This window comes from Macadamia integrifolia, chromosome 5 (assembly GCF_013358625.1).
Source record: "Macadamia integrifolia cultivar HAES 741 chromosome 5, SCU_Mint_v3, whole genome shotgun sequence".
NCBI lineage: Eukaryota > Viridiplantae > Streptophyta > Magnoliopsida > Proteales > Proteaceae > Macadamia > Macadamia integrifolia.
Genome location: NC_056561.1, coordinates 5,782,593 through 5,795,359, shown reverse-complemented (window position 1 = coordinate 5,795,359; position 12,767 = coordinate 5,782,593). Strand labels below are relative to the sequence as shown.

The window sequence follows — 12,767 nt, the reverse complement described above, 5'->3', positions numbered from 1 at the left end:
TCAGATAGTCCCAACTGGATCAACTCGATGCTCACTCTCTTGTGTTTGTTCCTCAATACAGGACGTGAGAGCAGCCTGGGACAATTTTTTGCCACAATAGATCTTTTTCCGATATTTTTATAATTGATCCCAAATGTTGGATCATATCAATAGAATCGGGCTGCCCAATTCAACCCGATTCAACCCAATTCCACATTTTTGAAACATTGGGTACATCCACTCTTTTTCACCATAGAGGAAAAAAAAAAAATTTTTTCCCACTCTCTCTCGTCAAATCGCTACGTTCTCTGTAAACCCTGAATAGACCTTCGATTCAAATCACACATCCCCAAAAACTTCTTTGTTCGATCCGGAATCTGTTCATCGGAATCTGTTTATCCAATGGAGCCCGTAGCTTCTGTCGTTGAAAAAATAAAAGGGTTCGCGAAATCTCCCGAAGAGCTCTTCAAGGGCGTGATTCACAGGCGGGATAATTCGTCTCATCGCAATCCGGTAACCACACCTCTCTTTTTGTCTCTAACTCGAAACTCAATTGATTTTGTATATATTTCTATTTTTGGTTTTTGGTTTCAGCTGTTTATCTTTCTTCTTGTTCTTGTTTTTTTCCAATTTGTGATTTTGATTAGCTATCATGCTAGTTTCTTTATGGATGGTCAGTGGAAGATGACAAGTTATAAGATGCCTGACCTCAATGCTTATTTTGAATTTTTTTTTTTTTGGGTGGGGGTGTGGGGGCGACCAATGGCATAATGGGTTATTGAGCTATCGGTTCTTTCCTGCTCATGTGATTTCTAAATGCATCTTGTGTGATCTATTGCCATTGAACACTGCAAATCCATCATAAGTACTTGTCTTTATACAGTTTGTGTATGCCTGGTAATCCAGTTATCCGCTTATATAGAAGTCATTCATTGGAAGCTGATAATTACAATGTTCTTGCTATAGCTGAAATTCAATGATTTATTTTCAAACATCGACAAACTAGCTGCTATACATCTGTTACCTAACATACCACAGAGGATGGCATCTTGCATTAACTTGCAGAGTACTTCTTTTACATGAATGGCATCTGGAGTACTAGCTCTTCATGATCATTAACTTGACAAACCATCGCCTTGTAACCAATAATGTAAGTGTTGCACAGCATATTGGTTTATCACAAATGCACAGTGAATAAATAAGGGGACATTACTTAATCTAAAGTGAAAGGAAGCTGACGTAATAGGACCAATGGTGTTTGAAGGAGCTGAAAACATCAATGAGTAACTAGTGAGTAATGAACAGCTTATTGATTTCTCTGACCGTTGTGGTAGACCCTAATAACCCATTGGATTGCTATCTATTTTTATCTTTGGCTTTGTTCTGTTTCTTTTTGACATGCCTATCCGCTCCTCTAAGTGGATTTCTTACATCCGCCTAGAGGGGCAAGTAGATTAGAGTCATTGATCCTGTTGGATGTGGACCATATGTAATGTACAAGTAGGTTACTCTGGTCGATTGCTCCCCTTTGAATGGTCCTTCAGTCCTCCAAAGGGTCCAGAAATACTGAATAGAGGCTGAGAGAACAGGTCCTGTCACTACTCCTGAAATCCTTCACTTCTGGGAAAACCGATAGCTGAACTGGCTGTTCTTGTTCTGCAACTCAGGAATGTTACTGTACCTTCAACCAATACCTTCTCTCACTCAAGTCTCTCCCTCCCAATACAGATAAAGAGAAGTAAAAGAAAGAACAGAGAAAAAGAGAAGAAGATGGGTAGGCGTGGGTGGGATAATGGCTATCTCAGCCTGGGTATCTCACCCACTACTATCCCAGCTGTTGTCTTCCATTCTCAGGAGATGGAGCAAGCAAAACTGCAGCAAAACTTCATTATTCAATTGTGATTTGTGTCTACAGCAGACCCTCTTTATATAGAGGTCTGAAATTACAAAATAGAAGCTTGACACAAAATAGAAACTAAAGAAAATAGAAGCTAAATCAAAATAGCAACTAATTCAAATTAGAAACTAATGCAAAATAGAAACTTCTTTGACTAACAAAATAGGAAACTAACTTGCTCACTAAGAAAATAGATACTAACTAAAGTAAATAAAAACTAAGATATAAGATATTGACCCCAAAAGTACTGTTCACGTGAACAGTATTTTCGGGCATGCTACTGTTCACGTGAACAGTTTTCGTGAACAGTGTTTCCTGGCTCTTGTTTTTCTCTTCATCTTCAAGCTTTGATCTACATCAATATGAGTGTATAGTCTATTACAAATGGAATTTATGTGATACTAATAGATCACTAAATAAAGAATTGTTGGAGTGCCACACAACAGAACTGAAGCAGAAGCTACTTGTTGTAAGAGTGATTCTGATAGGAGCTATGATGTAGATTCCCATGGATTACATTACCACAGGAAGAAGAAGAGGCACAGCCAGCCATCGAACCAGCCTTTGGGCTGAGTTGGAACCAGGCCCATCGGCAGCATAGGTAGCACCCTTTGTTTTCCCTGTTTTAGCAGTTGTTTGCAGCCTCTAGAAGACCTTCAGATTGCTCCATCGATCAGCAGTTACAGCTGTTCAGAATTCCCTATTTCTGTGCCTTGCGATTTTCTGTAACTGTATTATTTTGTGTCTGCTTTTTGACTGGTCAAAGGTGTTGTTACAAGGGGGGAGATACCTTCCAAAAAGTCCCTAGTTGCTGCCCTTTTATTTCCTTAAGTTAGAGTTAGTTTCTATTTTGTATTACTTTCTATTTTTGCACTAGTTTCTAATTTGATTTAAGCTTCTATTTTGTAATTTCAGACCTTTGTATAAAGAGAGACTACTGTAGACCACCACTGTTATCCGTTTTAAACGCGTTTCCGTTTTTTACCGTTTAAAACACGTTTTACCGTATGCTTCCCAAAGCTACTTAAAAAAACAGCAAACTTCAAGCATTCCCATCCTAAACACGTTTAAAACATGTTCCGTTTTTATGAAGTTTTTTAAGACTTGATTTTTGAACATAATGTCTACTTAATTGACCTTATGTCTCTCTCCCTAACTTTAATCGACTTGATTTTTTCACCAACTTGAAGCTAACGCAATGGACTATATTTCTTATGATATTACCTTTAACTCAAATTCAATTCACGGACCCCGAAATTGAGTTATAAATTGACGTATTTGCTGAAAAATATTTCTTAATTAAGTGATGACTTCTAACTCTAACTGAACATATATCACTTCGAGAGTGTGTTGACTATGTTGACAGCAATAAATAACACCATAACCTAGTCACATTGCTCAATAAGACTTTGGGCATGTGTGGTGTATGAATTTAGAATTGATGTTGGATGATATGTCTTAAAACTTATAATGAGACATGAGATGCATAGGTATTAATGTTAGATATTGTTGTTGTTTTGAACACTAGATGCAGATATTCATATAATAAATCTTTAATTTTTATGAGTATACTACCATTTTTTTAGTCCCGTTTGTTTAAAATCTACACGTTTAAAACTCGTATCGTTCGTTTTCCAATTTTTACCATTCTCTGTTTTTTTTACGGTTTATTTGACCGTATCATTAAAAAAAATTTACTGTTTAAAACCTGTAGGGTCCGTTTCCCTTTTTTTGCCGTTCCTGTTTTTGCTAACAATGTTGTAGACAATTTACAATTGCATGAAAAAGAAAGAACTCTTTATGCTGGAAAACTGTGAGATGCAATGTTGTGAGAGACAACTTGGGTGAGATGCCCTGGGGAAGATTGAGATACTCGACCCAACCTATCCCCTTCCCAATATATCTTCTCCTTTACTTTTTCTGTTTATTTTTTCATCTTTAATTTATGTTACCAGTTTCCTGCGACACCATCAAATCTGTATTTATGGACAGCAAGTTTCTTGGAGATTCTTATTAACTACTGGAATATCGATCCTACTATAGGGTTGGTTCTTACCTAGTATTAGCTCCTATATTAATGTAAGAATAGAATCACAAGTGATCATAATCCTAGTCAGGATCTCAAAAATCTGGTTGACTAGGGAGAAATTTAAGAACTTACAAACCGTGGCTCAGATGGAGCTTAAACTTGGAGTAGATGAAGGTCCTAGATGGGTTAGCAAACCCTCAAAAGGTGGGTTAGCAAACCCTCAAAAGATGGGTCAACAAACCCTCAAAAGATGATCCAATTCCGATGGTTGAATTGAGAGTTATGCTACTGACATGAATTAGGAAACTTTTGACAACTTTCGATATCTTGAGATTTCAGTCTTCGATGAACCTCAAATTTGGAGCAAAGGTCCCTAGTGTGATGCCCAACTATCCTTTAAAAAATGAGCCTCAATTGATGGCTGGTTGTGCCTCTTCTTCTTCTTCTTCTTCTTCCTGTGGTAATGTAATCCATGATGGGAATCTACATCAAATCCCCCCTCTTAAAATTGTCTCAAAGAATGGATGAAGGACATTTAGCGCTCGTAGAGATCCGTCCTAATAATGAAAATCATTGGCATGGATCCAAGTGCTATCTTTCTGAGGCCGTCCTTTCCATTTGACGAGGAATGAATAGTAACCTTTATCACCACGAACAATAGTGAACTTGTTGTCAAGGACATCTTCAATAACATCATCCGTAGGGGTCACAAATTGGTGAGGCCTCAATGTATGCTCGGTATCTCCGGCATCGGAATGGTGGCCCACATAAAGTGTAAGATCAGAAACATTGAAGAAATTGTTGATCTTCAGAGTAGGAGGCAACTCCAACATGTAGGCATCGGAACCAATGCGTTTCAAGATCTTGTAAGGACCCATATTCCGAGGATGGAGCTTTTGCACAGTATTGGGAGGAAAATGCTCAGGCGGAATTCGAACCATAACCATATCACCAGGTTGAAACTCCACATAACGGTGATGCTGGTTAGTAGTTGCTTGATAGCCTCCTTCATTACTAACGTCTGTGCGACTATGAACGTTAGTGTGTACCTTCGTGATATACCTAGGGAACTCATCCCCTTCAACACTAATACGGCATGAGGTGGCATTGATACCATGTCAAACTGTCGTTGGGGTGGAAGACCAAGAACAATTTCAAATGGTGTAAGACCGGTAGTGCAATTGACGGAACTGTTGTATGCAAATTCAGCTATGTAAAAAATAGAAGGCCGAGTCTTCTCATAATCACGAACTAGGTAATGGAGCAAATTGCTAAGGCTTCAATTCACAACTTTTGTCTAATTGTCCATTTGAGGATGGAATGCCGTAGAAAACCTTAACTAGGTGTTGGTCTTCAGCCAAAGAGTCTTCTAGAAATAACTCATGAACTTCACATCTTTATCGGAAACTATAGACTACGGCAAACCATGTATACACACTATCTTTCTAAAGAAGAGCTTGGCTAGGTGACTTGCATCTAGTGTCTTCTTGCATGGTATGAAATGTGCCATCTTGGAAAAACGATCCCCAACAGCAAATATAGTCATACCTCTCCCATGTAGGTGGTAAGCCTAGGATAAAGTCCATTCTTTTGTCTAGCCAAGGTGCATGTGGAACGGGCAGCTGTGTACAAAGCCGCGTTCTTCTTTTCTCCTTTAGCAAGTTGACAAGTACGGCATCGTTGGATGACATGCTGAACATCTCTTTGCAAATGAGGCCAATAGTATAAATCCACCATCATAGAATGTCTTGTCCTCGCCAAATTGTCCACCCATTCCTCCATGTAGCTCTCGAACCAAGTGGTGCCTCAAAGAGGTATTCGGAATACAAAGACGTGTGCCCCTAAATATTTATCCATCTTGGATGGAATACTTGTCATCTCGACCATCTTATTGTAATTTTCCAAACACTTCAGCAAAATCAACATCATTGGCATACTCATCTTTGATGTGTTCAACCCCTGTGCTTTGTACGGTAAAGGTATTCATCATCAGAACCTTCTGAATAAGTGCATCATTCACTTGATCTCTTGTATGTCGATTGCCAATGGACTTTTGGGAATGCAAGTACTTGAGTGCCTCCTAGTCTGAATAGAGTATGAACTCCTTGCCGATCAAATAGTGTCTCTAATGCTTGGGAATTTGAATAACGGCATAGATCTCCAAATCATATGCATAATACCTTCTTTTTGCATCATTCAAGTTTTCACTGTAGAAGGCAATCGGATGACCAACTTGCATAAGCACTCCTATCTTAACATGGGATGCATCGGTAGCCACTTCAAACATGAGATCAAACTTAGGTAGTCTAAGCATTGGGGCTTCCGGCATTTTCTGTATGATCAAGTTGAATGCTTTAGTGGCTGCCGGGGTCCATTGGAATGGCGCTTTTTCTCCTCTCGTGCACTTTGTCATAGGTGCCATAATAGCGTTGATGTTCTGTATGAATCATGTATAGAATGAGGCAATGCTGTGGAAACTTCGAACCTTTGTCAAAGTCTTAGGAATAGGTCAATCTACGATGCTCTTAACCTTCTCGGGGTCGGCTTCTATACCTTGAGAGGACACAATAAAACCAAGGAATATAACATTGAAAACATAAAGGAACACTTCTCCAAATTGACGTAGAGCTTCTCGTCCTATAGCAACCTCATCACACACCTGAAATGTTCAAGAACTAGTTCCAGGTAAGGACCTAATCCCAAATAATGTAAGACTAGAATCACAATCGTACATTAGGAGCTAGTTCCAGGTCAGAACCAACCCTATAGTTGTGTTGCAATATAAAAACCTTGTAACCAAAACCAGAAACCAGAAAAGAGAAGAAGAAGAGAAGAAAGAGAGACCGAAAGCTGTCCAGAAAACAGAGCAGCCTGCGATCAGTCCAGTATAAGACTGATCACAGGTTATGTTGTTATATTAATAGCCTAAAAACAATAAAACAAAGTTACAAGACTGCCCCTCCATAAGGATAAAACCCTAAAAGCAAAATAGAAACCCGATAGGACCAAAAGGCCCCTATCGGGTCCTCAGGTTAGCGCGGCGCTAATCCCTTATCGGGGCGCTAATCCCTCATCGGGATTAGCATCAATCTTCAACACTTCCCCTCAAGCTGGAGCATACACATCACCCATGCTCAGCTTGGTACAACCATTGCGAAAAGTAGGGGCAAACAAAGACTTAGTGAACATGTCAGCTAACTGATTCGAGGAAGGAACAAACAGAGTCTCAATCCGTCTCTTCATAGCAGCATCACGAACAAAATGGCAGTCCACTTCTATGTGTTTGTCCTCTCATGGAAGACCGGATTACTAGCAATATAAACATCATCTTGGTTGTCACAATACATTTTCATAGGCTTGGTCATTGGAAATCCCAACTCCAAGAGTAACGACCGCAGCCACATCAACTCAGCAGTGGTATGATCCATAGCTCTGTACTCGGCCTCTGCACTGGACCGAGCAATAGTAGTTTGCTTCTTGCTGCGCCACGTAATAAGATTACCTCCAACAAAGGTACAATATCCAGTAGTAGATCTCTGATCACTAGCAGAGCCAACCCAATTAGGATCAGAGTGCCAACTAGTTCTATATGCCAATTAGGTTGATAAATTGACCCTTTTCCAGGGGCACCTTTTAGGTAATGAAGAACTTGAATAGCAGCATCCCAGTTGGCTTTCTGAGGAGACTGCATAAACTGACTAAGAACTCCACCAACATAAGAAATGTCAGGACGAGTCACAGTCAGGTAAATCAACTTGCCAATCAAGCTCCTGTACTGATGCACATCCTGGAGGGGTTCACCATCATCCACACCAAACTTTTGGTGAGGATCCATAGGAATATTAACAGGGCTGGATGCAAGCATCCTAGTATCAAATAGAAGATCCACCACATACTTCCTTTGAGACAAACTGATCCCTTTCTTGCAGTGGATTACCTCAATCCCAAGGAAATAATGAAGTTGGCCTAGATCCTTTGTCTGAAAATGGTGTTGGAGATGATCTTTAACTTCAGAAATTCAAAATAATGTCATCAACATATACAACCAAAACAACCAGCTTATCACCTTTGCGACGAACATACACAGAATGATCAGAATAACACTGAGAAAAACCACAACTATGGTAGCACTGAACTTGTCAAACCATGCCCGAGGAGACTATTTCAGCCCATATATAGCCTTGTGCAAGACACACACAACCTGTACTCTTCCCTTGAGCAATATACCCCGGAGGTTGCTCCATATACACCTCTTCTTGTAGATCACCATACAAGAAGGCATTCTTGATGTCCAACTGAAATAAGGGCCAATCATAGTTGACAGCAAGAGAGATAAGAAGACGAACAAAATTCAGTCTAGCAACCAGGGAGGTCTCAAAGTAATCAACACCATAAGTCTGAGTATACCCCTTAGCAACTAGACGGGCCTTCAACCGCTCAACAGAGCCATCAGAATGATACTTAACAGTGTACACCCAGCGACACTTCACCAGATCCTTACCAGGAGGTAAATCTACCAGACTCCAGGTACCACGACTTAAAAGAACATCCATTTCTACATCCCTGGCAGCCTTCCGTCTAGGGATACGGAAGGCCTCAGTATGGGTACGGGGAATAGGGTTAGTGGAAAGAGATAGGGCAAGACCATGGATAGGAGAGGGAAGATGAGATAAAGATACAGATTTATCAATAGGGTACACAACCATAGATTTGTGAGTGCAAGAACGAGTACCTTTCCTGTGCGCAATTAGTAAGTCATCAGACGGAGGAGGAAGAGGAGCTTCACCAGAGGAAGCCGACAGTGGAAGGAGTGAAGCATCTGGAGTAATTACCTCGCCACTAGGCTGTCCAATCTTCTTCCGGCGCTAATAAACCTGTAGGGGAGGGGAGTTACTGGCACTAGGAGCATCAAGGAAGGGTATAAGGGAGTATGGGTGGAAAAGATGGAGAAGACCACTTTACACTAGACGAGGGCACGGGAGAAGGGTATAATGAAGTACCCTCAAAGAAGGTCACATCGGCACTGATAAAGTTTCTATATGTTACGGTCATAACACTTATACCCTTTCTGAGTACGAGAATAGCCCAAAAAAATACACTTAGTAGACCTTAGAGACAATTTTTCAACTTGCATGTGCAAATTGTGAACAAAGCACATACACCCAAAAACCTGAGGGGGAACAGGAAAACTCGGTAAATTAGGGAACATAATAGAGAAAGGAGATTGGTTGGACAAAACAGAAGATGGCATGCGGTTAATCAAATGACATGCAGTTAAGGCACCATCACACAAAAAATGCTTAGGAACATGCTTATGCAACATCATGGCTCGGGCAACCTCAAGAAGGTGCCGATTTTTGAGCTCTGCGACTCCATTTTGCTGTGGAGTATAGGCACAACTAGTTTGGTGGATCATCCCATGAGTATCACAAAAATAAGAAATATCAATTTGAGCATATTCTAAAGCATTATCAGAACGAAAGATTTTAGTAGGAATGCCAAACTGAGTCTTTATTTCATTATGGAATTTTGTAAATACATGTAAAAATTCAGACCTGTCCTTTAACATGTAAAACCATGTAAGGCGGGAATGATCATCCACAAAAGTCACAAAATACCGAAACCAAATCTATTACTGACTCTGCAAGGACCTCATACATCAGAGTGGACTAAAGAAAATAAAGACGGACTACGAGACACAGAGCAAGATGGGAATGACACACGGTGATGTTTCCCCAACTCACAAGCCTCACACTCTAACCTAGGAGTAGACTTAAAACTAGGAAATAATAATTTTAACCTAGAAAGTGACAAATGACCTAAACGACAATGCCATTGGAAATGAGTGATGTCCCCTACAATCGTAGCAGTAGCAGAAGAGGTAGGACAACCGCTGTTGAGGTAATATAATCCATTTTGTTCACGCCCTCCACCAATCGTCTTCCTCGTGTGAAGATCCTGAAAGACATAGTAAAAAGGAAAGAATATTACTGAGCAATTTAACGAACTAGTTAATTGACTCACAGAGAGAAGATTTAATGGAAATTGAGGAACATGTAAGACAGAGGATAAGTTTATAGATGGGGTAGGTGAGATAGAACCGTGACCTAGAACTGGTGTTGAAGCACCATTATCAAGGATCATAGAGTTAGAACTGGAACTAGTAGAAAAGTCCTTAAAGAGTGATGATTTACCGGTTATATGGGCAGAAGCACCTGAATCAATGATCCAGGGGGTAGATGTAGTAGTAAGAAAGGCTGAGGTACCTGTGTGGGCTAGGGTAGTAGCGGATGTGGACGCACCAGTGGATGTATTAGCAGATGCCTCAAGAGTGTGCAAGCGCCGGGGCAACTGGTTGATGTCATCGCGCAGACCGGTAGCTGAATCTCCTGAAGGTGTTGGTTTAGTATCAACTGGAGCCATTGTGTCCGTACCATTATTGGACACTGTCTGATTAGCTAACTGTGTTGCCCACTCTGGTTTGCCATGCTTTGCCCAACAAGTCTCCATAGTATGTTTGGGCTTTCCATAAAAAGTACATTGACGAGCTGTACGGTCAGAGGGCTGTCCACCAGATCCTCGACCAGCCGATCCACGACCTCCCCCATGACCACGACCACGACCACGACCACGACCACGACCACGACCACGTCCACGGTTGGCATGGAAGGCAGAATTGTCTTTGGAAGACTGATCAGGTTTTGTGGAAGAGGTAATTCGCTGCAGTCGTGAGTAGGTATCATTCGGAGTAGGCACAGTATCCCCTGCAAATAAGTGACCCTTCACTGCCTTCAGGTCATTGTTCAGACCAGCCAAGAATTTGGAGACGAAGAATTCGTTACGCTGAGCCTTCAATTTATCAATGTTAGTGGTCAAGGGTTAGGAGACATTGTGTTCTTCAACCATACGCCTGAAAGTACTGTAATATTCTGCAAGTGGCTTCTCTGACTAGCGAAACTGAAACAGTTTTTCATAGATATCATAGATACGAGTCATGTTCTTTTCCTGAGAGTAGGTCTCCTTCAAGTCATTCCACACTCCTTTTGCAGTAGAATGAAGCATAACATTAGCAGCGACATCTGGTTCCATATTGTTCCATAACCATATGAGGATTAAAGCATTCTCTTTCTGCCACTGAGTATAACTAGAGTTAGATTCCTTGGGAGGATCATAGGTGGTGTAACCAAGCTTATCCTTTGCCATCAGATAAACCTTGACCGACTGAGCCCAAAGAAGAAGTTCAAGCTGCCCTTAAGCTTGATGGATGTAATCTGGACATTCACATTGTCCGAGGTAGTAGCAGTAGTAGGGGTAGGGGTTTTGATCTCAGCCATAAGACTCAAATAATAATCACCCACAAATCAAATCTGAAAAACCAGCAGCAGTAACCAATCGAACACCACAAACACCAAAAAAAAATTGATCCGATAGGGGCAGCAGTTAGGGTCAAACTAGCCCTGATAGAAGACCAACCAAATCTGCTAGAGAAGGTAGTAGTATAGGAAGATAAAACAGCGAACAGCAGCACTTCAATATCAATAGTTACTCAGTCCATAAATAGGGGCAGCAGCAATACACACTGCAGAAACAAGGGCAGCAGCCATAAAATAGGGAGGGAGACGTCTCGACCTCAACCAATACACATACTAAGCAAGTAGTAATAAAAAAGAGACCTAGTTTTACTTATGTCTTGATAGCTAGGTCAAACCAGGTAATAGATGCAGCAAGGAGGTGGCTGCACACCAGAAAAACAATACCGCTAGGTCAAAATCAGCAGCGATGATCTGTACTTAGCCAGTCGATGTGATTTAGACCTGCTCTGATACCATGTTGCAATATAAAAACCTTGTAACCAAAACTAGAAACCAGAAAAGAGAAGAAGAAGAGAAGAAGAAGAGAAGAATGAGAGACCGAAAGCTGTCCAGAAAACAGAGCAGCCTGCAATCAGTCCAGTATAAGACTAGTATAAGACTGATCGCAGGTTATGTTGTTATATTAATAGCCTATAAACAATTAAACAAAGTTACAAGACTACCCCTCCATAAGGATAAAACCCTAGAAGCAAAATAGGAACCCCATAGGACCAAAAGGCCCCTATCGGGTCCTTAGGTTAGCGCTAATCCCAATATGGGATTAGCGTCAACCTTCAACAAGTTGGATTGATATTCCAGTAGCTGATAGAATCTCCAAGAAACTTGCTGTCCAGAAATCCAGATTTGAAGGTGTTGCATGAAACTGGTAACAAAAATTGAAGATGAAAAAATAAACAGAAAAAGTAGAGGAGAAGAAGAAGATAGATGGGGAAGGGGGATAGGTTGGGTGGAGTATCTCTCTTCCCTAGGGCATCTCACCGAAGCTGTCTCTCACAGCATTGCATCTCACAGTGTTCCAGGATAAAGCTCTTTTTTTCTTTAATTCAATCGTGGGCTGTAGATCAGCCTTCTTCCTTTATTTATAATGCCAATCAGTTACATCAATTGTGGCTTCTTTCTTGCGTGGAAAGAAAGTCTCTCTTGTCCTAAATCAGAAATTAATTAATTAAGAAATAAAGAGTCCTAAATTAGAAACTTCCTATTACAGAAAGCAAATCTAATTAAAATTGGAAACTAATCTCTTGTTAATAAAATCCCCCATGCAAGGAAGAAAACTCCTTAAAAAATAGCACTAAAACAAGCTATCAAATCTTCTTTATTCTTCTCTACGTGTTGGCCATGGGACCCACAATATCTTCAAAATATCCCCTTTTTATAAGGCTGTTTGATGACTAATAATTTCCCTAATTAATTGGCAATAATCTTCCCTGATTATTCTCCAATCTCTTCACATTACAAGTTGACAGTGGGACCCATATTGGTTATTGTT

General features: G+C 40.5%; 1 long non-coding RNA gene across 1 annotated transcript in view; it reads left to right on the top strand.

Moving 5' to 3' along the window:
• The first annotated feature begins 221 nt into the window (after positions 1–221).
• Positions 222–12,767, top strand: part of LOC122078543 — a 34,284-nt gene continuing 21,738 nt past the window's right edge. The window contains exon 1 of the long non-coding RNA XR_006140102.1: positions 222–492. This is a non-coding gene — a long non-coding RNA (uncharacterized LOC122078543). The remainder of the gene's footprint in view (positions 493–12,767) is intronic.